We start from the raw sequence: 27,296 nt of genomic DNA, 5'->3' as shown, positions 1-27,296 counted from the left end.
AAAGCATGCGCGCGCCGAAGGTGCGCGCTCCCGACAAGGGGTGTGTGGCCTCGTTAAAATGGGCGTGGTCTCATCTAATCTCATCATCACAGCCACCACAGGATAAAAAGAAAAGTCCTCATTTTACACATTACAGCAGGCACGCGACCCCATTTTACACAGCACGGCAGGCAAGTGTCCCCATTTTACACAGCACGGCAAGCAAATGTCCCCATTTTACACATTGCGGCAGGCACGTGCCCCCATTTTACACATTGCAGCAGAAAAGTGTCCCCATTTTGCACATTGCGGCAGGCACGTACCCCCATTTTACACAGCATGGCAGGCAAGTGACCCCATTTTACACAGCATGGCAGGCACGTGCCCCCATTTTACACATTGCGGCAGGAAAGTATCCCCATTTTACACATTGCGGCAGGAAAGTGTCCCCATTTTACACATTGCGGCAGGAAAGAGTCCCCATTTTACACAGCATGGCAGGCAAATGTCCCCATTTTACACAGCACGGCAGGCACGTGCCCCCATTTTACACATTGCGGCAGGCAAGAGTCCCCATTTTACACAGCACGGCAGGCAAATGTCCCCATTTTACACAGCATGGCAGGCACGTGCCCCCATTTTACACATTGCGGCAGGCACATGTCCCCATTTTACACATTGCGGCAGGAAAGTATCCCCATTTTACACATTGCGGCAGGAAAGTGTCCCCATTTTACACATTGCGGCAGGAAAGAGTCCCCATTTTACACAGCATGGCAGGCAAATGTCCCCATTTTACACAGCACGGCAGGCACGTGCCCCCATTTTACACATTGCGGCAGGCAAGAGTCCCCATTTTACACAGCACGGCAGGCAAATGTCCCCATTTTACACAGCATGGCAGGCACGTGCCCCCATTTTACACATTGCGGCAGGCACATGTCCCCATTTTACACATTGCGGCAGGAAAGTATCCCCATTTTACACATTGCGGCAGGAAAGTGTCCCCATTTTACACATTGCGGCAGGAAAGAGTCCCCATTTTACACAGCATGGCAGGCAAATGTCCCCATTTTACACAGCACGGCAGGCACGTGCCCCCATTTTACACATTGCGGCAGGCAAGAGTCCCCATTTTACACAGCACGGCAGGCAAATGTCCCCATTTTACACAGCATGGCAGGCACGTGCCCCCATTTTACACATTGCGGCAGGCACATGTCCCCATTTTACACATTGCGGCAGGCACGTGCCCCCATTTTACACATTGCGGCAGGAAAGTGTCCCCATTTTACACATTGCGGCAGGCACATGTCCCCATTTTACACAGTACAACAGGCAAGTGTCCCCATTTTACACAGCACGGCAGGCAAGTGCCCCCATTTTACACATTGCGGCAGGCACATGTCCCCATTTTACACATTGCGGCAGAAAAGTGTCCCCATTTTACACATTGCGGCAGAAAAGTGTCCCCATTTTACACATTGCAGCAGAAAAGTGTTCCCATTTTACACATTGCGGCAGGCACGTGCCCCCATTTTACACATTGCGGCAGGCACGTGTCCCCATTTTACACATTGCGGCAGGCACATGTCCCCATTTTACACATTGCGGCAGGCACGTGCCCCCATTTTACACATTGCGGCAGGCACGTGCCCCCATTTTACACATTGCGGCAGGCACATGTCCCCATTTTACACATTGCGGCAGAAAAGTGTCCCCATTTTACACATTGCAGCAGAAAAGTGTCCCCATTTTACACATTGCGGCAGAAAAGTGTCCCCATTTTACACATTGCGGCAGGCACGTACCCCCATTTTACACATTGCGGCAGGAAAGTGTCCCCATTTTACACATTGCGGCAGGCAAGTGTCCCCATTTTACACATTGCGGCAGGCACGTGTCACAATTTTACACATTGCAGCAGGAAAGTGTCCCCATTCTATGCAGTACGGCAGGCAAGTGTCAAGTGGGAGGGGAAGATAGGGAGAGGGAGAGAGATGAACAACTTACATGTCAAGAAGATCTTCCCGGTCCGCGCTCTGGCCGCCGGCGCCTCCCCTTAACAGCTTGGCTCCCCTCCTTCCTTTTCCCGAGTACTCCTGCTCGGGGGGCAGAGTTTCGCGGGTTGACGCGGTTGCGTCATGACGTCACGACGCAACCGTGTCATACCGCGAAACTCCGCCCCTCGAGCAGGAGTACTCGGGAAAAGGGAGGAGGGGGAATCTGGGACCCGTAAAGTCCGCCGCAAGAAACGGCACTGCATATAACATAAATAATTTGGTGCGCACCCGTACCACACTGCAGGCTAAAATCCAGCCAAATGTCATCCCCGCAGCAGTGAGTTTGTAAAGAGGTAGTAGCACAGCGCAGACTCTTCCAACGTCCCATACCTTTGTTCAGCATTTGAACTCTAATTCCACAAACTTTGCAGCATTGTGCTCTGGATAAATCAATCATTACAACTTATACACAAGTGTTAAGTCCGAAGGGAACCAAATTATTTATGTTATATGCATGATGTTGTTACCTACTATATTTATCTGTGTGATTATTACCTATATATATATCTTTTAACAATAAAAATAACTTTAGTTTATAAAAGTGCCCTCTGGATTCATATATCTGTATATATAAATTATTTATTTTCTATATACTATATCCTATCTATCGCTGTATATTTATATTTGACATACCAGAGTGTCACTGTGGGGGCTGCTTTTTAAACTATTTATTAATTAGAATACAAGGTGACAGTATACAACTTCACATCACTGTTGGCGTTTTATATGAATTTCTTCTTCCCATTGTTCTTCTTCTTTATCTAATATCAATTTAATTACGTGCATTGTTTATGATTTTTTTGTGCCCGGTTTTATTTAATTCAAACTTCAGAAACTATTGTTTAAACACCCTGACATTCTTAAACTCTTGGGACCTATTTATTAAGGTGATTTATCTCAAAAATCATAATCAAACTGCAGTTTCTGCATGATTTAAGAAGACCCTAATGCAGGAGATGTCAGAGATCGCTCCTGTGTTAGAAAAAGTAATTCTGCAGCCCATAGTCCCCTTTATTTTCAATAGGAGCTGCGGTTGGGGCCAGTTTACCATGCTCCAAAAAGTTTAACTTTTATGAGATTTTGCCTAGATAGCTAGCGTCATATTCAGATTAAGGGCCTTATTCAAGTTTGATAGCAAACCAAAAAAGTTAGCAATTGGGCAAAACCATGTGCACTGCAGGTGGGGCAGATGTAACGTGCAGAGAGAGTTAGGTTTGAGTGGGGTGCATTCAAACTGAAATATAAATTGCAGTGTAGAAATTAAGCAGCCTGTATTTACCCTGCACATAAACAATATACCATACACAAATCTGCACCTGCAGTGCAACATGGTTTTGCCCAATTGCTAACTTTTTTGGTTTGCTAACAAACCTGAATAATACGTCAGCTGTTCCAAACCTATGTGGAGAGCATCACCAGAGAGTCCTCTTCTGATCCTTCCCTAGGAGGCTGGATGTTCCTTCCATCCCTCAGTCTCATAGTAATACTGTGCACAAGTAACCCTTGGCAAGGGATTTGTGTTAAATAGGTCCTAATAACAATATAACTCCATAATGTATAGTGACAAGAAATGCTAGTTTACAATGCCATATTGCCATATTGCCACAAATGTTAAATAAAAGCTATAGCTACATAAGTGTGACCCGGCAATCACCTAGCAATCCCTGCATGCATGTAAGAATTTGCCTAAATCTATGTGTACAGTTCTTTAATTACTGATTCTCTGTCTTCCCTTTCTCTTCCTTCCCACGCAAATGGCGTGTTATACAGTTGGCATTGTGTGGTGCCAATTAGTGGAGCCTCTGAGACTGCCTTGGGCACTGTATTAATGTAAACATTCAGTTACTGAGATGACTTTAGACTGAGATGCTGCATATGGACAGTATAAATGCCAGCCCTGTGACAATCTGTTCTGAGGAGTGACACACACAGAATCATGTTTTTTTTTCTGCCTGCAAATAATTAGTCATGTGACAATATTCTGCTTATTCCCTTTGGGAGCAATGTGGGATCTCTCCTATGCTAGCTGCTGCTGCTGCTAGGATGATGCCTGAATGTACAGTATATGGGTAGAACTGACACTTCTATCCAGCTTTTTCACATATACCCCTATCACATAGCAAAAATAACCCGGTATCGACCTGGCATATTACTGGGTCGACACGGGTCAGTGTGCGATGTGAAAGGGTAAGGTTGGAGAATTCCTGGGTCGTCTGACCCGGTAGTTCAACCCGTGTAATAAGCAGGGTTATTCCCAGGTTGAATACTGGGTCAGTGGCAGCGTAAATGGATTACCAGGTCGATGCGACCTGGGACCCATTTACTACATAGGGAGAGGCGGCGCGGAGATGAGCTCATCTCCCAGCGCCACTCCACTCCCGCCCCGCTGTCGGCTCCACCACCCACAGCTATGGCAACCGGCCTGGCATATTGCATGGTCGGGAAGCCAACAGAGAGGCTCCAATGCCGGATCCCATCCGGGAAGGACCCGTTTCCAGTTTCCGTGTGGTATCCGGCATTGGAGATGTGAAAGGAGTATTACCAAGCTCTTCATATCAACCTCTATAGTCTATGTGTTCAGTTTTTAAATGATTACATGCACATTTATATGTACAGATTTCAGATTTAAAATCACTGAGTTAAAGACGACATATTGAGGAACACTACTAGAATAACAATGACCCTACCAGTGAAGTGGTATGTTCAGTGTTTATACCCGTGCTTTTCTATCCAGTCCTATGAGAGTGTAGCCACGGTCCAGCATGAACGCAAGTGGGTCATTAGTTGCCTAGTTGCAGACACTTTGAATAATTCACCTTTGTTTTTGCACAGATAAACTTAAATCCTAGCTGTAAGGGTTTTCTCTAAAGGCCCGTATTCACAGGCAGATCTGGGGAGAGATGTGTGCTGAGCGAACCGCTCAGCACACATCTCTCCCCCCGCTCAGCACAGCGCGATGTGTGTTGAGCGTGGGATGGGGGCGCTCATTTCACCCAGCGGGTGAAATAAGCGACCTGCTAGATTGAGCCTGCATGTAGGCCAATCTAGCACTGGCGATAGCGACGCACGGGGCTGCGCATCGCTATCGCTGTGGGGGGTACACACGGAGTGATCATGCTTAAAATCTAAGCAATCTAGTCAGATTGCTTAGATTATCGCTCCATGAGTACCCCCCTTAAGGATTCAGCTGAAAGACTTTTATATCTGTAATTGTAGAAAGTAAGTATGATTATGAAAGTAATTACAGGTTGAGTATCCCTTATCCAAAATGCTTGGGACCAGAGGTATTTTGGATATCGGATGTTTCCGTATTTTGGAATAATTGCATACCATAATGAGATATTATGGTGATGGGACCTAAGTCTAAGCACAGAATGCATTTATGTTACATATACACCTTATACACACAGCATGAAGGTAATTTTAGCCAATATTTTTTATAACTTTGTGCATTAAACAAAGTGTGTCTACATTCACACAATTCATTCATTTCATATACACCTTATATACACAGTCTGAAGGTCATTTAATACAATATTTTTAATAACTGTGTGTATTAAACAAAGTTTGTGTACATTGAGTCATCAGAAAACAAAAGTTTCACTATCTCACTCTCATTCAAAAAAGTCCGTATTTCGGAATATTTCGTATTTCGGATATTTGGATATGGGATACTCAACCTGTATAACACTACCACAACACGATGGTTAACTGCTTCAGTACCGCTGCCATCATATTGACCACATGGGGGGAGCAGGAAGCCTGCAACGGGACTGGGACCTGGCAAAGTTACTTTTCTGTCATACCTACCTTTGGGGCATCCCCTGTGGGAGTTCCTGGATCTTATCATAATACACCTGTTCCTTCTCTACTGTAGTAGGTGGGTCCCTGGTGGGTGCACTGCTCCCTAAATTCAGAATACCACACCCTTTTTTTTGTGCGCACACCTACCCCCAATCAAATGTTGGGAAGCACAGTATGCAAGAGTGTAAAAGAGTGTTACAAAAGTGAACATATTTAATGTCTATTAAGATATCATACGACACAAATGTCTACTATTGACCCATCTGGACCTAGCACCTGTCAGTTACTTACCACTATGGGACAAACCCAAAATGTGGAGAGTCGACCCTATGAGAAGTCTGTATGGTCACGTGAAAAAGGTCTACTAAACAGAAGAAGAATTCTATAAAGCTTGAGTATCCCTTATCTCAAACCCGAAACATTTTGTGCGCCAGCTGAGATAGTGACACCTTTTCTATCCAATGATTCAGTGTATGTAAACTTTGTTTCATGCATACAATTATTACAAATATTGTATTAGGCGTATAGGGTGTATATGAAACACAAATGATTTTTATGTGCAGACTTATGTCCCATCCCCAAGATATCTCATTATGGTATGCAAATATTTAAAAATCTGAAAAAAAAACCCAAATCCAAATTTCTGGTCCCAAGCATTTGGGATAAGGATACTACACTTGTATTCCTAATTTGCTGGTTGTTAGAAACATTCTTTAAAGCAGTATTTGTGATAAAAATATGGATACATACACACATAATATATATATATATATATATATATATATATATATATATATATATATGGCCAGCGTGGTAATTTTTCTAGGTCCCAGTCCCGTTGCAGGCTACCCATTCCAACCATGGGGCCAGTATGGTCGTGCTACGGTACAATTTTTAAAAGGACCTACGCGTCTAGTTTCCCTTCGTGGAGATGACCTTTGCTGTGCGGTGCGCGATGACGTCATCGCGCACCGCACATCATTTCAGTCTGTACAGGGGGCGTAAATGACCACGCCCCCTGTACGTAGCCACGCCCCCTATTGTCGCCCGGGGCGCACAGCGCCCAAGAACCGGCCCTGTATATATATATATATATAGCAAAGAGAGGAGAAGAACAAGCGCCTATGGTGCAATAAGTTTTTATATGTGTTTGGATGACACTGTGGTGGGATATATATGCGTACCAGATAATTTCTTTAAACCACGTCAAATAGATAGAAGTCAGTCAGAAAATTTCTTGCTGGCAACACCATCAGATACTTTCTTTAAACCACGTCAAATAAATAGATGTCAGTCAAAGTATTTCTTGCTGGCAACACCATCTAAGAATCAAAAAAGACGAAATCGCCACATGGCGTAGTATTTCAGGGTAAACGACAATCTCCCCCAAAAAACAACTTAGTATGCGTACCAGATTTAGGTGTATAGTCAGCATCAATATCTAGTGGTCATGTGTCCAGAATTCTCCCATTCAATCCAGTACACACAGTAGTTGTAAAAACCAGTCGGAAGACTAGGAAATTTATTCAAATTAATGGCTATAAAACATCAAGTAAGTAAAAAAATAGATCAGTTAAAAGAGTAATAAGTAAAGCTTAGCTTAATAGCAGTGTAAGGTTCTGCTCAGGTCTCAACGCGTTTCGCCAATCAAGGCTTCCTCAGGAGATAAAAGTGCAGTCCATGGTAGTGTCTTTTTAAAGCTCACTGGGCCAGTTTGACCCTCTACTTCCGGTTTATGGGACTCCCGGAACCGGAAGTGACATGTATTCCGTTAAAATCGAAAGTGAAACACATTACTGATGTACTATGACTATTGACTCATAACAATAAAATAATGGGGTAATATACTGAAGTTGGTGGGAACATAGGCAATGATTTACAATTGATGGTAGATGTAAAATCTCCGGAATAAAGTTCATGCATATTTTACCATAACCGGAAGTGACGTCACTTCCTGTTTACGTATTTTTCATTCTGATGTGAGAGAGTAACAAATTGGTGGCATCATAAATACCCGTCCACGTATTTTTAGTTCTAATATGTAAGAGTGTTAGTGATACATTGGTGGCATAATGGATAACTTAAGATTCAAGCTAGATAGACGGCTTGTATTAGGCGCCGTCCGCGCTTGAAGTTCCGTGCGGTTCACCATACCGGAACCGGAAGTGATGTCACTTCCCGTTCTCGGTGAGGATATTTTAGTATTTGATGCAAAAAAAGATCAGAACTTTGCCAACATGTCTTCAATGAGGAAAAATCCGTGGGTAACATAACAATAAATGAAAATATTGACTCTCTTTTTTGGGACATAGAAAAAACACTAATCAAAGAAATTAGAACATGGTGGGACATAAAAGGCTTAGAGCACTATCTCAAAGTGAACAGAGTGCCAAGAGGCCTAAGACTTACGAAGAACCCGACATTTGGTACAGACAGGACAGAGTTTATGGGCGAATGGGATAAGATCCTCCACGATTGTTCCATCAACCTCATGAAATTAATTATAAAGGAGAAGAAAAATGAACTCTCAAGTATAGAAGACAAACTCAAAACTAAAGACGAGATACTCACCAAATTCAAAGATAATGAGGAGTTTAAAATAAACGAAAAAGTCCTGAACAAAAAACTGGAGAGAGTGGAAGAAGAGGTAATCAAAAATAAAGAACATAAATTCCTGAGAGACAAAAAAGATTATGAGACTAATAACATCAAAAATTGGTCCAGAGTCCGACCTCAGGATAGAAGTAGAGGACGATTACCCTTCCAAACATTATTTTATTGTTATGAGTCAATAGTCATAGTACATCAGTAATGTGTTTCACTTTCGATTTTAACGGAATACATGTCACTTCCGGTTCCGGGAGTCCCATAAACCGGAAGTAGAGGGTCAAACTGGCCCAGTGAGCTTTAAAAAGACACTACCATGGACTGCACTTTTATCTCCTGAGGAAGCCTTGATTGGCGAAACGCGTTGAGACCTGAGCAGAACCTTACACTGCTATTAAGCTAAGCTTTACTTATTACTCTTTTAACTGATCTATTTTTTTACTTACTTGATGTTTTATAGCCATTAATTTGAATAAATTTCCTAGTCTTCCGACTGGTTTTTACAACTACTGTGTGTACTGGATTGAATGGGAGAATTCTGGACACATGACCACTAGATATTGATGCTGACTATACACCTAAATCTGGTACGCATACTAAGTTGTTTTTTGGGGGAGATTGTCGTTTACCCTGAAATACTACGCCATGTGGCGATTTCGTCTTTTTTGATTCTTAGATGGTGTTGCCAGCAAGAAATACTTTGACTGACATCTATTTATTTGACGTGGTTTAAAGAAAGTATCTGATGGTGTTGCCAGCAAGAAATTTTCTGACTGACTTCTATCTATTTGACGTGGTTTAAAGAAATTATCTGGTACGCATATATATCCCACCACAGTGTCATCCAAACACATATAAAAACTTATTGCACCATAGGCGCTTGTTCTTCTCCTCTCTTTGCTACAGAACCCACGCCATATACCTCTGGTATACTGAGGAACTGAGCTGCCGCCCTGAAGAGTGGAGGGTGCCTATTAAGACTTATTTAAGCTTGTGAGACTGTGTTACTAACCATTTGAGGCTATTATATCAGCAATTTTACTTATACGGAAAAGGATTCCACTTTTACGGTCGATCCCTGAAGAAGCGCACCAGTCTATACATTTTTCTTCTGTTTACTTTGTGGTACCATAGACTGGAGCAGCTCTCTAATATTCGACCTTTAACATTATAGTAGATACTCTCTCTCTTTTTCTAAAAATGTTACGTTTATGTGGCTTGAGCAAAAAAAGATCAGAACTTTGCCAACATGTCTTCAATGAGGAAAAATCCGTGGGTAACATAACAATAAATGAAAATATTGACTCTCTTTTTTGGGACATAGAAAAAACACTAATCAAAGAAATTAGAACATGGTGGGACATAAAAGGCTTAGAGCACTATCTCAAAGTGAACAGAGTGCCAAGAGGCCTAAGACTTACGAAGAACCCGACATTTGGTACAGACAGGACAGAGTTTATGGGCGAATGGGATAAGATCCTCCACGATTGTTCCATCAACCTCATGAAATTAATTATAAAGGAGAAGAAAAATGAACTCTCAAGTATAGAAGACAAACTCAAAACTAAAGACGAGATACTCACCAAATTCAAAGATAATGAGGAGTTTAAAATAAACGAAAAAGTCCTGAACAAAAAACTGGAGAGAGTGGAAGAAGAGGTAATCAAAAATAAAGAACATAAATTCCTGAGAGACAAAAAAGATTATGAGACTAATAACATCAAAAATTGGTCCAGAGTCCGACCTCAGGATAGAAGTAGAGGACGATTACCCTTCCAAACAAGAGACGCCTCACAAAATCGGCTAAAATCCAGAACCGATTCACCCTCTACCCACAAACAACCACCTAGGCAAAGGAATGACACAATAAGGACAGAAAACCATTACTCTGCATTGGAACTACCACCTACAAGTACGCGAGCTGAAGCAGGGGAACGTTTTTTAGAACAAAGACCACAGAGACCTTACAGAGACAAGGATCTACACACAAGAATAAAAGAAGTTACCCAAACAGCTTTACCATTAAAAAGAAGATTACAAGGAGGGGAAAACGAGGAGGACGAAGAAGAAAACCCCAGAAAAAGACACTACCAGTAGCCAACCCACAGGACAAAGGAATCTTCAATTTATCAAATCATAAATTAACCCAACCCCAAATCTCCCTACTTAGTAAGGGGATAACATTCGCACCAACACAAAAACCGGACAAATTTTCCATGTTTATTGATCTTAATAAATATGTGAGGAATCTGACACTAAAAAGACATTTTGCAAGAAAAGACACAGCCATTATGACCAACTATAATACTTCAAAATCTGGGCTAAGACCCCCTTCAAAATTCTATCCATTAGAATCAAAAGGATCACATATTAACATTTTCTATGATCTGGTGAAAAAGGATTTAATCGAAAGTGGGGATTTTAAAGTGAAGAAATGCAACTTGACAAACTCAGAAAAACATGCACTAAAGGAATTGAAAAACATCGATACAATTATCCTAAGACCGGCGGACAAAGGTGGAGGTCTAGTGATTCAAAACAAAGAGGACTACATCAAGGAAGCACTAAGATTGCTTGGCGACACGGCATCATATAAACCACAACCCAAAGATCCAACGGAGGGATTTATTAATGAATTAAGACTGACCCTAGTACCAGCCTTACACAAGAATTTAATTACCAAGGATGAGTACCAATACCTCATGAACAGTAATCCAGTGATACCTATCATGTACCACTTACCAAAAATACACAAAAGACTAGACGCTCCGCCGGGAAGACCCATCATTGCGGGCATAGACTCCATAACAGCACACCTTTCCGAATATGTTGACCTCTTTCTAAAACCGCATGTACAAAATTTAACTTCTTATCTCAAGGACACCACCAGTGTCCTGAGTCTTTTAAAAGACTTTAAATGGAAAGAGACATACATGTGGACAACTATCGACGTACAGTCCCTTTATACAAGTATTACCCACGAGAAGGGAATAGAGGCTTGTCGTGCGAAATTAGTTTCGGACCCGAACAATTCGCAGCAACATTGTGACTTCTTATGTACACTGATCGATTTTATTCTAACACACAACTACTTCAAATTTAGAGATACATTCTACCTACAGGTGTGCGGTACCGCAATGGGTACAGTTTTCGCGCCTAGTTACGCAAATATCCTAATGGGAATGTGGGAACAGATCAACATCTATGATAGCCCTTGGTTCGCCACCAATATACGGTTTTATAAAAGATACATAGATGACATCATCCTAATTTGGGATGGAGACCAAGAAAGCTTCAATCAATTCATGGAAGGGATCCAAACGAACGATTTCAATCTCACTTTCACCAGTACAGCGAGCAAGGAAAAAGTGGAATTCCTAGACCTAGTGCTCACAAACAACAGTGAAAAAATCATCACAAAAAACTACATTAAAACAGTAGATACCAACAGCTACCTGCACTACGACAGTGGCCATACTCTTCAGTGGAAAAACAATATCCCTTATTCCCAAATGTACAGAATTAGAAGAAACTGCACCAATGTCGAAACTTTTCATGAACAATCAAACATCTACGCGGATAGATTTAGGGAAAGAGGCTACCCTGAGCGCATCATTAAGGAAGCTATATGTCGAGGAGAAAAACTTGACAGAGAATCCATCCTACAACCGAAAAATAAAGACCACAGCAAAAAGCTAGTAGCACCATTCATCACCAAAATCAACTGTGAAGAGCATAAAATCAAAAGAATTTTCTCTAAACACTGGCACATCCTTAAGATGGATCCGATATTGAAGGAGTTATTACCAGATAAACCGGAGGTAATATTCAGGAAATCCAACAACTTAAAGGAAATACTGGCACCAAGTTTGCTCAAAGAATCAAGAAATGAAACTGCAGGATTCCTTAATTGCAAAGGGATGTATAAATGCGGCCACTGCATTATGTGCAAGTATGTACACCCCAATAGAAGAACATTCTCAGATACAAACAATAAGAAGGAATTCAAGATAAAGGACTTCATAAACTGTAACACTACATCAGTAGTATATATGATTGAATGTGGCTGTCAGCGGAAATACATAGGGAAAACCAAGAGAGCCCTCAAATTACGTGTTCAAGAACATGTTCGCAACATAAAAAATAATGTTGAAAGCCACCCCCTTTCCAGACACTTCACAGAGGTCCACAATTCGAAACCAGATTCATTGACCTTCAAGGCGATAGAACATGTAAAGCTGGGTACCAGAGGTGGAGACCTGCTAAGGAAATTATCCCAACGAGAGATGTACTGGATCTTCACCTTGAACACCATGTCCCCACATGGACATAATGAAGGATATGAAATCGCACCTTTTTTATAAAAATCGTTTTACCTAACTTATTTTCTTCATCTCTATTACTGATTTTAGAATATGTATTATTTATAATGTATGACCACATAACTCTATTATATATTAACGAGGTTATGAGAAGCACCTTGTTATCAGTGCCCAACTTGGTGCCTCAGTATATTAATATTCTAAACACTGGCTCTGTGGTGTAATTGGTAAATATTCACCAATAATTATGTCTTTTAATTATCTCGCCATCTTATTATATTATTTTATTTTTATTTTTATATATATAATTAGCTTAAATATGTCCTTAAACTGTGTGACAGTCAGTAAAATAAATGGGATGTTTATATATGCTAATTCCCAGTATATCGCGTCACTTCCGGTGGACGCATTCCTATCCAATTATAGCCATAAATGTATATATCTAATAGATTGTCCCAATACTGTCATTACTTTGTTCTGTACCATATACATGTGATAACCAGTACATGTAAGAATTTTTATTAAGTATTACCGCAAGTTTTACCAGCCGCCGATATGTAAACCGGAAGTGACGCTCACAACACGGATATCGTAACTTCCGGTTTTCGAGCGCTACGTCGCGCCCAGTTATATAACCAGACGACGCCTTAATACAAGCCATCTATGTGGCTTACACCTTGCACTTTCTTAATGCACCCACGTTGCCTCCTATTTGATTCTTGTGCATCAAATACTAAAATATCCTCACCGAGAACGGGAAGTGACATCACTTCCGGTTCCGGTATGGTGAACCGCACGGAACTTCAAGCGCGGACGGCGCCTAATACAAGCCGTCTATCTAGCTTGAATCTTAAGTTATCCATTATGCCACCAATGTATCACTAACACTCTTACATATTAGAACTAAAAATACGTGGACGGGTATTTATGATGCCACCAATTTGTTACTCTCTCACATCAGAATGAAAAATACGTAAACAGGAAGTGACGTCACTTCCGGTTATGGTAAAATATGCATGAACTTTATTCCGGAGATTTTACATCTACCATCAATTGTAAATCATTGCCTATGTTCCCACCAACTTCAGTATATTACCCCATTATTTTATTGTTATGAGTCAATAGTCATAGTACATCAGTAATGTGTTTCACTTTCGATTTTAACGGAATACATGTCACTTCCGGTTCCGGGAGTCCCATAAACCGGAAGTAGAGGGTCAAACTGGCCCAGTGAGCTTTAAAAAGACACTACCATGGACTGCACTTTTATCTCCTGAGGAAGCCTTGATTGGCGAAACGCGTTGAGACCTGAGCAGAACCTTACACTGCTATTAAGCTAAGCTTTACTTATTACTCTTTTAACTGATCTATTTTTTTACTTACTTGATGTTTTATAGCCATTAATTTGAATAAATTTCCTAGTCTTCCGACTGGTTTTTACAACTACTGTGTGTACTGGATTGAATGGGAGAATTCTGGACACATGACCACTAGATATTGATGCTGACTATACACCTAAATCTGGTACGCATACTAAGTTGTTTTTTGGGGGAGATTGTCGTTTACCCTGAAATACTACGCCATGTGGCGATTTCGTCTTTTTTGATTCTTAGATGGTGTTGCCAGCAAGAAATACTTTGACTGACATCTATTTATTTGACGTGGTTTAAAGAAAGTATCTGATGGTGTTGCCAGCAAGAAATTTTCTGACTGACTTCTATCTATTTGACGTGGTTTAAAGAAATTATCTGGTACGCATATATATCCCACCACAGTGTCATCCAAACACATATAAAAACTTATTGCACCATAGGCGCTTGTTCTTCTCCTCTCTTTGCTACAGAACCCACGCCATATACCTCTGGTATACTGAGGAACTGAGCTGCCGCCCTGAAGAGTGGAGGGTGCCTATTAAGACTTATTTAAGCTTGTGAGACTGTGTTACTAACCATTTGAGGCTATTATATCAGCAATTTTACTTATACGGAAAAGGATTCCACTTTTACGGTCGATCCCTGAAGAAGCGCACCAGTCTATACATTTTTCTTTTATATATATATATATATATATATATGCAAACAAATCCCACAAAGTGGAGGTGCACTCTCGCAATAATGGAGTCATTCAATATGTAAAAATCAGTTGTCACCAAGGCTTTATTCGTGTCAACGTTTCGGTCCGTAACCGGACCTTTCTCAAGACAGGTGACACATCAGTTCAGTCGAGTCGGCAATAAATACAAATACATCTGAAAGGACAATGTTCATAATTACGATCACAAGCTTCACCGGTCCCTGGAAAGCCTAGCACCAACAGGAAAAACGCCACCAACAAAGATAGGTGCATAGTACAAAAAGAATATCCCCAGTGTGCTAAAGAACAAATTAACAGACTCTCACTCTCCCGTACCTGTGACGTTCAATGCATCGTCAGCAGATACCCTGTCATTGTTCACTATAATCGCCTGGTATAGAGGACTCACAGTCTATCAGGCTGTTATACAAAAAAAAGGGGGAACATGGAGTCATATAAACTAGCAATCACCACAGTAATAGGCACAGCCAGTTATAATGGCAATCACCCACACACAGTGTAAGATACCTGTATACGGGACATCCTCAAGTACTGATGCAGCCACTGGTGTAATGCACACACATTTTATTTTATGCTGCCAGAAGAAAAACATGTAATCCATTATCAATAAAGCGTATTTACCTTAAGCATGCAATAAATATCCAGAAATGTTACTTACTCAGTGTGGAAGAAGCTGTGCATGTGGCTGCATAGCCCTCCTATCCACTGAGTGTAAGTTAAATACTGCGCCGGCCGGAAGTGCCCGCGAAACCGGAAGTCGTCCACAAACTGTACAATACCCAACCACAAGGCATACACTACACATACCACAAGAGCCTAAAGCAGGCGGTTTAGCAGTGTGTAAAACACTGCAACCGCACACAAGTCCCCAAGTCCGTCCGCAATTCACCACATGCGGTCCACAGACCGGAAGTGATGCCGGTTTGCGTTCCACCGTCCAAAAAATAGCGTTGGACCGTAAAACCGCTACTAGACATCACATACACTGTGTAGAAATTTAACCAAATTACACAATGCCTAACAAAACACTGCATAGACACTACTAATTGGCCTATACTATTATACAATGATAGGAGAGAGAGTCCACATTTCAATTTAAAACCAACCGAGGAACCGCCCCCCTTGTGCCAGTAGCCCAAATATCCACTGTACAGAAAGGGGCACAAATCATCATATACCATACCAACAATGTTCACATCATGCGTGCCATAGAGGGCAACGCTCACAAATCTAAGAGGCGTACATAGTATACATAAAAACTATAACTAATGAAAAAACCTGTTTAGATACATGTGCACATACATACAAACAATATCAGTATGTAAACATATATTAAATCTACATCTTCAGGTGCCAGGTGAACCAGAGACCGGTAAGTTCACAGGAGGCGTGGACTATGCCACAAACAGTTTATGGTAAGATCTGAAACAGATCGAGAATCAACCAATACAGCACTCAAACTACTAATTGATATGTACATAAATCTAGAGAGAAATAACACAACGATAATCAGCAACACCAAGATCTACAAAGGTTGCTACACAGTAACCCAGAACCATACACAGACCTCCAACAATCACCCCTACTGAACCCAGGGATGTAATACTGACGCCACACTCATAGTGGTCTAAAGAAACACATTGAGAGGATTTCCCTCATTAAGGCCTCTTGGGGTAACTGTGTCTAGTGTGTGGATCCAGTAGCTTTCACGCCGTTTCAATGCTAAGGTCCTATCACCACCCGTTGGTTTGGGTGGAATCCAATCAATAAGTCTACACTTCAGGCTAGCCACCTGATGTCTAGCTGTAAGAAATGGCGGGCCACTGACTTATCAGTATGTCCGGTCAATAATGCCGTGTGGATCGAGGACCTGTGATTAGCCATACGATCACGAAATGCCCGTGTGGTCAGTCCTACATAACATAGTCCACACGGGCATTTGAGGATATAGATCACATAGTCGAGACGGCAGTGTAGATGGTAATTAATTTGAATGGTTCTCCCTGTGTGTGGATGATTGAAAGTCGCACCAGTCAACATAGATCGACACGTGGTGCAGCTTCCACAGGAAAAACAGCCAGGTTTGGCCTGCATCAAAGAGGAGGTGGTTTTGGTTGTAGACTCAATCGGGAACAGGGTCGGACGCATCAGTAGCTGTTTCAAGTTAGCCCCTCTCCTATAGGCCATCATGGGTGCTTTAACCTGTTTAAAAGGTAAGTCCTTATCTGTCGAGAGAATTGGCCAATGGCGGCGTACCGCTTTACTAATTTTCGAGGAGCTCCCATCGTATTGAGTGCAGAAAATCATCCTATTGTCCTTCTTCATTTTAGGGATGGTTCCAGAGAATATACCCGTTGCTTTATCAAGACATTTCTTAAGTGTCATGGCAGAATACCCTCTCTCTAGGAAACGAGAGGTGATCTCAGTACATTGTTCATGTCTACGATCTACTTCAGAATTGATCCTCATAGCCCTCAAGTACTGGGAGATAGGCAAGCTATCTTTTAAGGCTGGAGGATGGTTACTAGAGGCTAATAATAGGGAATTACGATCAGTGGATTTGCGATAGAGTGTAGTCAATAGTCTAGAGCCCGAAACTATTACAGTGACGTCCAAAAAATTAATCTCAGATCCCGAGCAGGTGGCTGTAAAGCGAATAGGACTAGAAAGAGTGTTAAGTTCCGCCACCATACTGTCAAACTCCTCCTTTGTTCCCTGCCAAATCAAGAAGATGTCATCAATGAATCTACGAAAAAATGTGATCTTATGCCCAAAACGAGGTTGTATATAGGTTTTCTCATACCACGCCATAAAAAGAATGCCATACGATGGGGCCAAATTTGACCCCATCGCAGTGCCAGATAACTGCAGGAAAAAATCATCTTTATACATGAAGTGGTTATTCGTGAGAACCAATTCAATGAGATCAAGAAGAAACTCAGTGGGAAATTCACTACATGGTGTCAACTGAAAGGCTTGTCTTAATGTCTCTAGACCTTCTTTATGGGGTATCACCGTATAAAGCGAAGATACATCCATAGTTGCCAAGAGAGAACCCCTGGTCACCTGGATGTCAGTCAAACTCTGCAGAAAGTGACTAGTGTCGCGTAGATAGCTCGGTATAAGTTGAACTAATGGCTGTAAAACACTATCTAAAAATCGCGCTAATGGCTGAAGTAGGGAGCCTTCAGCGCCGATGATCGGTCGTCCCGGGGGTTGTGCCAATGACTTATGAATCTTCGGTAGAAGATATATAACCGGGCATCTCGGGTTCTCAACCGTCAAAAATGTTCTAAGGTCGTCAGTGATCCAACGATGTTCATAACCTAACTTAATAATCCCATCTACCTTAGCCTTAATCCGTGGTACAGGGTTACAATTCAATCTCGCATAAGTGGATCTATCAGATAGTTGTCTAGTCACCTCACGGTCGTAGTCCTCCCAATCTTGGACCACGACCGCGCCACCCTTGTCGGCTGGTCTGATTCTAGATGTTGGGCATCTCGTAGTTGTTTCAAAGCTATACGTTCTGGAGCAGATAAATTGTCGTATGTACGCCTAGTAGGCGTCCTCTTAGTTTCTTGCTGTACTAGACGTAAAAACGTCCGTATACTAGAATGGGAGGACGGTGGATCGAAATTAGATTTAGTCTTAAATGGGACTCTGGATGTATTAGATGGTTTATCAGCAAAAAACTCACGTAATCGGAGTGATCTCCCAAACTTATACTGATCAATGGTTTGTTGGAAAGAGTCAGGTGCACATGTGGGAACGAATGAGAGACCCCTGGAGAGCAATTTCAATTGTGCTTCATCAAAAGTGGTGTTAGAAAGATTAAACACAATATCTAGTTGCGCCTGCGCCTCCCCCTTCGTCGGTTGGTACCCCCCTCTCCTCGCATGCGGTCGGTGCCGCTTCTTAACATACGGCTGTGTATAGTATGGCGATCTGTGCCTTGTTCTAAAAAATTATTGTTGTCAGAATGACCCTCAGGGTAGTCTGTATCCGATGTGGATAGTGAGGAGCCATAGTCTCTAGGATAAGGAGTGGCTCGCTGTCTCCTACCGAGGCGCCCCTGTCTCTCATGGGTAGAGTTCCCTAACAGCCACCTATAAACTGCATGGTTCTGATAATCATTACCAACTGTGGCTAATTTCTTCCTTTTAAATGATATTAACTCCTTACGGTATGAGTCAATCTGGGTGGTCAATCGTTCATTCCAATTCTGAGATTTATCATCCCTAAGTGATACCGTTAGAGTCGTGATAGTTGTCTCAGACTCTATCTGCACTTTCTTCAACTCTTGTCCTACTTCCTCAACCACCAATGCTATCAGGTCTAGCGAGCATTTGTTAAGAACACCGCACCAGCGGCTACAGAACACAGGATTATTACGACCTAATGTCGGTATGTTGGTAATACGAAATCCTCGTGGGATTTGTTTTTTCCTTAAATATTCGGACAAGAACTGGCCGTGCAGGGTTAAATCAACCTCCCTCTGCCTGTGTTTCAATATTTTATAGTAAATATCGGCTGGTGTTTCGGCCGGAAGGGACTCAAAGTCGAGTTTATCGAACAACAATTTCTCTCTCTCTTCATCAGTAAAGGAGACAGTGCCTGCCTCAGCCTGGGCCAACAACCCATCATCCATGAGATATACCCCTCCTTGTGCCATAATTGTACAATACAGTGTAAAAAATATATAATATATAAATTAACACAAAAATCGGGTTGATCAAACGCAGACCGCCAAAGGTACTGTGTGTAACCACGCCCTATACTTTGATAATTTATCAATCCAGTACATATATACCCCCTGGATCCAAGCGACCGGAATCAGTGTATCAATGTCCTTAGGTATGATGGATGTCAGGAAATACTCGCTCGGTCGGAGACGTGTACTGTATATCCATGGATTGTCCTGCACTCACATCTCAAAACTTTTGATGAACAAGCGGGTGCTCCTAATGGGCCATATAGGTCCACTATTAATATGCAAACAAATCCCACAAAGTGGAGGTGAACTCTCGCAATAATGGAGTCATTCAATATGTAAAAATCAGTTGTCACCAAGGCTTTTTTCGTGTCAACGTTTCGGTCCGTAACCGGACCTTTCTCAAGACAGGTGACACATCAGTTCAGTCGAGTCGGCAATAAATACAAATACATCTGAAAGGACAATGTTCATAATTACGATCACAAGCCTCACCGGTCCCTGGAAAGCCTAGCACCAACAGGAAAAACGCCACCAACAAAGATAGGTGCATAGTACAAAAAGAATATCCCCAGTGTGCTAAAGAACAAATTAACAGACTCTCACTCTCCCGTACCTGTGACGTTCAATGCATCGTCAGCAGATACCCTGTCATTGTTCACTATAAGCAGCTGGTATAGAGGACTCACAGTCTATCAGGCTGTTATACAAAAAAAGGGGGAACATGGAGTCATATAAACTAGCAATCACCACAGTAATAGGCACAGCCAGTTATAATGGCAATCACCCACACATACCCACAGACACCTGTATACGGGACATCCTCAAGTACTGATGGAGCCATTGGTGTAATGCACACACATTTTATTTTATGCTGCCAGAAGAAAAACATGTAATCCATTATCAATAAAGCGTATTTACACCTTAAGCATGCAATAAAATATCCAGAAATGTTACTTACTCAGTGTGGAAAAAGCTGTGCATGTGGCTGCATAGCCCTCCTATCCACTGAGTGTAAGTTAAATACTGCGCCGGCCGGAAGTGCCCGCGAAACCGGAAGTCGTCCACAAACTGTACAATACCCAACCACAAGGCATACACTACACATACCACAAGAGCCTAAAGCAGGCGGTTTAGCAGTGTGTAAAACACTGCAACCGCACACAAGTCCGGCCGCGGCCGTAATTCACCACATGACCGTTGCCCTCTATGGCACGTATGATGTGAACATTGTTGGTATGGTATATGATGATTTGTGCCCCTTTCTGTACAGTGGATATTTGGGCTACTGGCACAAGGGGGGCGGTTCCTCGGTTGGTTTTAAATTGAAATGTGGACTCTCCTATCATTGTATAATAGTATAGGCCAATTAGTAGTGTCTATGCAGTGTTTTGTTAGGCATTGTGTAATTTGGTTAAATTTCTACACAGTGTATGTGATGTCTAGTAGCGGTTTTACGGTCCAGCGCTATTTTTTTGACGGTAGAACGCAAACCGGCGTCACTTCCGGTCCGTGGACCGCATGTGGTGAATAACGGCCGCGGCCGGACTTGGGGACTTGTGTGCGGTTGCAGTGTTTTACACACTGCTAAACCGCCTGCTTTAGGCTCTTGAGGTATGTTTAGTGTATGCCTTGTGGTTGGGTATTGTACAGTTTGTGGACGACTTCCGGTTTCACGGGCACTTCCGGCCGGCGCAGTATTTAACTTACACTCAGTGGATTGGAGGGCTATGCAGCCACATGCACAGCTTCTTCCACACTGAGTAAGTAACATTTCTGGATATTTTATTGCATGCTTAAGGTGTAAATACGCTTTATTGATAATGGATTACATGTTTTTCTTCTGGCAGCATAAAATAAAATGTGTGTGCATTACACCAGTGGCTGCATCAGTACTTGAGGATGTCCCGTATACAGGTGTCTGTGGGTATGTGTGGGTGATTGCCATTATAACTGGCTGTGCCTATTACTGTGGTGATTACTAGTTTATATGACTCCATGTTCCCCCTTTTTTTTGTATAACAGCCTGATAGACTGTGAGTCCTCTATATCAGCCGATTATAGTGAACAATGACAGGGTATCTGCTGACGATGCATTGAACGTCACAGGTACGGGAGAGTAAGAGTCTGTTAATTTGTTCTTTAGCACACTGGGGATATTCTTTTTGTACTATGCACCTATCTTTGTTGGTGGCGTTTTTCCTGTTGGTGCTAGGCTTTCCAGGGACCGGTGAGGCTTGTGATCGTAATTATGAACATTGTCCTTTCAGATGTATTTGTATTTATTGCCGACTCGACTGAACTGATGTGTCACCTGTCTTGAGAAAGGTCCGGTTACGGACCGAAACGTTGACACGAATAAAGCCTTGGTGACGACTGATTTTTACATATTGAATGACTCCATTATTGTGAGAGTGCACCTCCACTTTGTGGGATTTGTTTGCATATTAATAGTGGACCTATATGGCCCATTAGGAGCACCCGCTTGTTCATCAAAAGTTTTGAGATGTGAGTGCAGGACAATCCATGGATATATATATATATATATATATATATATATGGAGAAAGAGGGGGAGAGGTACAGCGCCACTTGTGAAGTATGATCTCAGTAAAAAGTATTATAGTAAATAATCTAAAATGAGATTACCTAAAAATTACCATAAGAGAACACACATAACCTCATTAAAGGTGTCTGCCGGGCCCTAAGGATGCAGTGCCGGTACCGCACTGCTAGACGTATGGAAAGCTGGAGAGATAGGGTTCGGCGCTCAGTGTTGCTAAAAAATGGTAAATTTAAAAGCCAAAAAATATATATATGTATAAAATGTATTTTATATATAATTTCTTTTTAAATATATATGAGAGTAAAAAAAAGGTTTTTACAAAGTACATAAAAACATAAAAGTATGAACCAAGTAAATATTACAAGGATAAGGATATCAACTTAACTTAAAAAACAGCAGGGGATTAGTGCAGGAAACCCAACGCGTTTCGTCTCATCAGACTTCTTCAAAGGGTAGGGACATAATGAGCTTCCCTGTCTATTTATAGCCAGAGTACCTGGTAAAGGGGTTGTGACATCACTGGTGGTCACATGATGCAATTAAATATTGCAGGCTTTTAAAATGCTTTTTAGTGCAATGAAATTACATGAGCTAGACATTCAGAGCAGAGTTAGTGGTTATAGAGATCAAAAAACGGGTTCTAAATACTCTACAGTCCATAAATACAGTAAATACGATATATTAGTGGCATTTCCGCCACACTTCCGGTGACGGGTGCCGAGTTTTCGTCACTTCCGCCCCACTTCCGGTCCGCTATTGCGCATGCGCCCGCGGCATCTCCCGGCTTTCAGGATGTTCTCTACGCTTGTGTCCACGGCTGTCCCCGGCAGGCGTCAGAGTGTACAGGAGGGTTCTGTCTCTAAGGACCTATGCGGCGGCGGCCATCTTTGCTGGGATTTAGTCCATTTGATTTCTATAATGTGGCGGCCATCTTTTGGTAGTTCTTTTGGATCCAGATAGTTTCCAGTTATACCCGTGTCCATGACAACGATACCATAAATAGAAAGAGAATAGATGGTAATATCGGGCAACAGATGTTATTTTGCAAAACATTCAAGACGATTCTTTATATATATTTTTTATGTATATATGATCATCAGCAAGAACCATGAGAATAGTAATATATAATATATAACATGTATATCTCCCGTTTTTTTAAACAATAAATAAATAAATAAATAAAGTGCTGGTGCAATGTTAAATATAAGGCACTGTGTAAAAGGACCTCAGGGTAGAAGGTTTAAGAATATTAGAAGGTTAAAAAAAATATATATATATTAAATAGGAGTGCAAAGTGCAACATGGTAAGATATAAATAACAGTGGGTTTTGAAATAATATATTTCATTAATATGTTTAAGAATAGTATAGGTGACAGTGCAAAGTGCGGATTGGATTAAAATGGTGGAAAGTGCAGAGTTTTTCATGGCCTATGGCGTTATTTTAAGGAGTGTTAATATTACAAACATTATAAGTTGGTATTAAACTGACGTCATTTATTAGACATTACAGTACCCAATCTTCCCAGGTAGTCCCCTTCCCTGGTACTGATCAGGCCCAAACACTGCTTAGCTTCCAAGATCAGACGAGATTGGGCGTACCAGTGTGGTTTGACTGTATGCGAAAAAGATTAGACATCATAATACCACGTGATTTATTGCTTTATTCTTAAATGTTTGGTGGGCAGTAATTAACTGAATCGTGAAGTGAGGGAAGTAAAAGGAAGAACAATAAAAGAATAAAAGAAACAATGGAGTATTTCTGGGATACTGCACCTCATAGAAAGGGTGCAATTTCGTATCCCTCATTCAGGCCAACTGGATGTAGAGTCTGCAACTGGAAAATCCAATACATTTCCCGTCTTGAAAGTTTGTTTCCAAGGTCTCCTCCTCTCTCGCCCAAGCAAATGTGTTCAATTGCCTTAAATGTAAAGTCCTCTGGATTGGAGTTATGTTTACATGCAAAATGTCGAGAGACTGCGTGGCTGACAACCTTGTTCTTGATATTTCTTATATGTTCTTGGATCCGTATTTTGAGTGGTCTCTTCGTCTTTCCTACATACTTCATTTTGCAGGTGCACTCCAAGAGGTAAATCACGGATGATGTGTTACAGTTCATAAAGTCCTTTATAGTGTATTCCTTCTTATCCTCTGTATCGCTACAAGTTTTCCTGTTCCGGTGTAAGTATTTACATATATTGCACTTTCCACATTTATAAGACCCCGTACATTTCAGCATAGGGATGTTCCAGGTGGATTTTTCCTTCAGCATGCTAGGTGCAAGGAGGTCTTTGAGGTTTTTAGATTTTTTAAAAATTAGTTCTGGTTTGGGCGGTAAGATTTCTTTGAGCACTGGGTCCATTAAAAGGATTCCACAATGAGATCTAAGGGAGTTTCTAATCACTTTTTCATGTTGACTATACGTAGTGATGAAGGCTATTCTTTCCTTCGTTTCATCCTTGGTTTTATATGTTAGTAGCTTTTCCCTATCCAAAACTCTCGTTCTTTCCAGTGCTTCATCTAAAAGGGGCTTCGGGTATCTTTTCTCTTCAAACCTCTTCCTGTAGATCTCCAATTGGTCTTCACAGTCCTTCGTACTTGTGCAGTTCCGTTTAATTCTTGAGAACTGGGAGGTCGGGATGTTATTCTTCCACCTTTCCAGATTATTACTTTGGTAGTGTAGGTAACTGTTCAGATCTACATTCTTAATGAAATTCTTGGTGGTGACTCTTCCCTTTTCTCCAGTTAAAATTAGATCCAAGTACTCAATGGATCTATCATTTGTTGTTGAGGTGAAGGCAAGGTTCAAATCATTGTCTCCCAAAGTCCTTAAAAATTCATTAAAAGCTTCAGGTGTGCCGTCCCAGATGATTAAAATGTCGTCGATGTAACGTTTATAAAATACCACATTTTCCTTAAAAGCACTTAGGGTGTAGACCTGTGTTCTCTCCCAACATCCCATAAAAAGATTTGCAAAACTCGGGGCAAATGTCGTCCCCATCGCTGTACCGCAGCATTGTAGATAAAACTGGTTTAAGAATTTAAAATAGTTATGGCTCAGGATAAAATACATAATATCACATATAACATTTCTGTGAGTGCTGGTCAAAGATGGATCACTGTCTAAAGATTCCCTGCATGCAGCTATGCCTTTAGAGTGTTCGATGCATGTATACAGGGATTGAACGTCCACTGTTGCCCAAATGTAAGTATCCTTCCATTCTACTGTTTTCAATAGGTTGAGTACTGATGTTGTATCTTTCAAGAAGGATGGGAGGTCTTTCACATAGTTCTTCAGGAAGATATCGACATATTCCGATAAATTTGCAGTTAGTGAGCCTATACCTGCCACTATTGGACGGCCAGGTGGGTTGGTCAAAGATTTATGTACTTTTGGCAGAAAGTAAAAAATGGGGGTAATTGGATTAGACTGCATAAGATATTGGTATTCTTCTTTGGTTACCACGTCATTTCTTAGTCCCTGTACAAGTAACATCCTCAGTTCTTCCACAAAGACTTCGTTTGGGTCGCTTTGAAGCATTGTGTATGATTTTGTTTCTCCCAATAGCCTTAGTGCCTCCTTCGTATAAGCATCGTGGTCCATGATAACTAATCCACCCCCTTTGTCAGCCTGTTTTATAACCAGGTTGTTACTCTTCTGTAGTTTTTTCAAGGCTTCACATTCACGATTTTTCATGTTCTTTTCCTTTACCGGTTTTAGTTCTGTGTCGCATAAATCTTTCTTCACCAGTTCATAGAACATGCTGATATTGTTACCCTTTGATTCCAAAGGGTAATACTTGGATGTTGGTTTTAAACCGGATCTTGAACGGTCTACATAATTGCTTATGACTGCATCTTCTTTCCTTATGAAGTGTCTTTTGAGAGTAAGTTTTCTTATGAATTTGTTCAGGTCGATAAAGGTCTCAAATTTATTGTATCCACTTGTAGGTGCGAATGATAGTCCTCTGCTTAGTAGTGTTGCCTCTGGCTTCGTTAGTGTATGTTTGGATAGGTTGAAGATGCCTTTACTTTTTGGTTCGGCTAATGTAGATTCCTTCTCTTCTGTTCTCTTCCTCCTACCGCCCCGTTTGCCTCTTCTTCTAAAAACCGTCTCTTCATGGGTGATGCTTGTTTGCTGTCCTCTGTCACCATGTTTCTTACCGTGTCTTTTGTTCGTGCTCCCGTTCTTAATGATAAAAAATCCTGGTCACCTGTTGAATCCCTTCTTTGTAGAGCTGAAAATCTGTTGGTCGAGAGAGGAGGAGATCTTGGAAACAAACTTTCAAGACGGGAAATGTATTGGATTTTCCAGTTGCAGACTCTACATCCAGTTGGCCTGAATGAGGGATACGAAATTGCACCCTTTCTATGAGGTGCAGTATCCCAGAAATACTCCATTGTTTCTTTTAGTCTTTTATTGTTCTTCCTTTTACTTCCCTCACTTCACGATTCAGTTAATTACTGCCCACCAAACATTTAAGAATAAAGCAATAAATCACGTGGTATTATGATGTCTAATCTTTTTCGCGTACAGTCAAACCACACTGGTACGCCCAATCTCGTCCGATCTTGGAAGCTAAGCAGTGTTTGGGCCTGATCAGTACCAGGGAAGGGGACTACCTGGGAAGATTGGGTACTGTAATGTCTAATAAATGACGTCAGTTTAATACCAACTTATAATGTTTGTAATATTAACACTCCTTAAAATAACGCCATAGACCACGAAAAACTCTGCACTTTCCACCATTTTAATCCAATCCGCACTTTGCACTGTCACCTATACTATTCTTAAACATAATAATGAAATATATTATTTCAAAACCCACTGTTATTTATATCTTACCATGTTGCACTTTGCACTCCTATTTAATATATATATATTTTTTTAACCTTCTAATATTCTTAAACCTTCTACCCTGAGGTCTTTTACACATTGCCTTATATTTAACATTGCACCAGCACTTTATTTATTTATTTATTGTTTTAAAAAACGGGAGATATACATGTTATATATTATATATTACTATTCTCATGGTTCTTGCTGATGATCATATATACATAAAAAATATATATAAAGAATCGTCTTGAATGTTTTGCAAAATAACATCTGTTGCCAGGATATTACCATCTATTCTCTTTCTATTTATG

The 27,296-nt window shown here is 41.3% G+C and overlaps 1 protein-coding gene and 2 pseudogenes across 4 annotated transcripts in view; 2 read left to right on the top strand and 1 right to left on the bottom strand.

Annotated features, from left to right (window-relative positions):
* Positions 1 to 27,296, top strand: part of CACNB3 (calcium voltage-gated channel auxiliary subunit beta 3) — a 426,341-nt gene that overhangs the window by 190,595 nt on the left and 208,450 nt on the right. The gene's annotated exons all lie outside the window — the stretch shown is intronic.
* On the bottom strand, positions 23,650 to 23,768 carry LOC135052323 (5S ribosomal RNA; annotated as a pseudogene).
* On the top strand, positions 26,675 to 26,793 carry LOC135052282 (5S ribosomal RNA; annotated as a pseudogene).

The sequence above is a fragment of the Pseudophryne corroboree genome, chromosome 2 (genome assembly GCF_028390025.1).
Source record: "Pseudophryne corroboree isolate aPseCor3 chromosome 2, aPseCor3.hap2, whole genome shotgun sequence".
NCBI classification, from domain to species: Eukaryota; Metazoa; Chordata; class Amphibia; order Anura; family Myobatrachidae; genus Pseudophryne; species Pseudophryne corroboree.
Note: the sequence above shows the minus strand (reverse complement) of the source record. Positions and strands in the feature narration are given on the sequence as shown.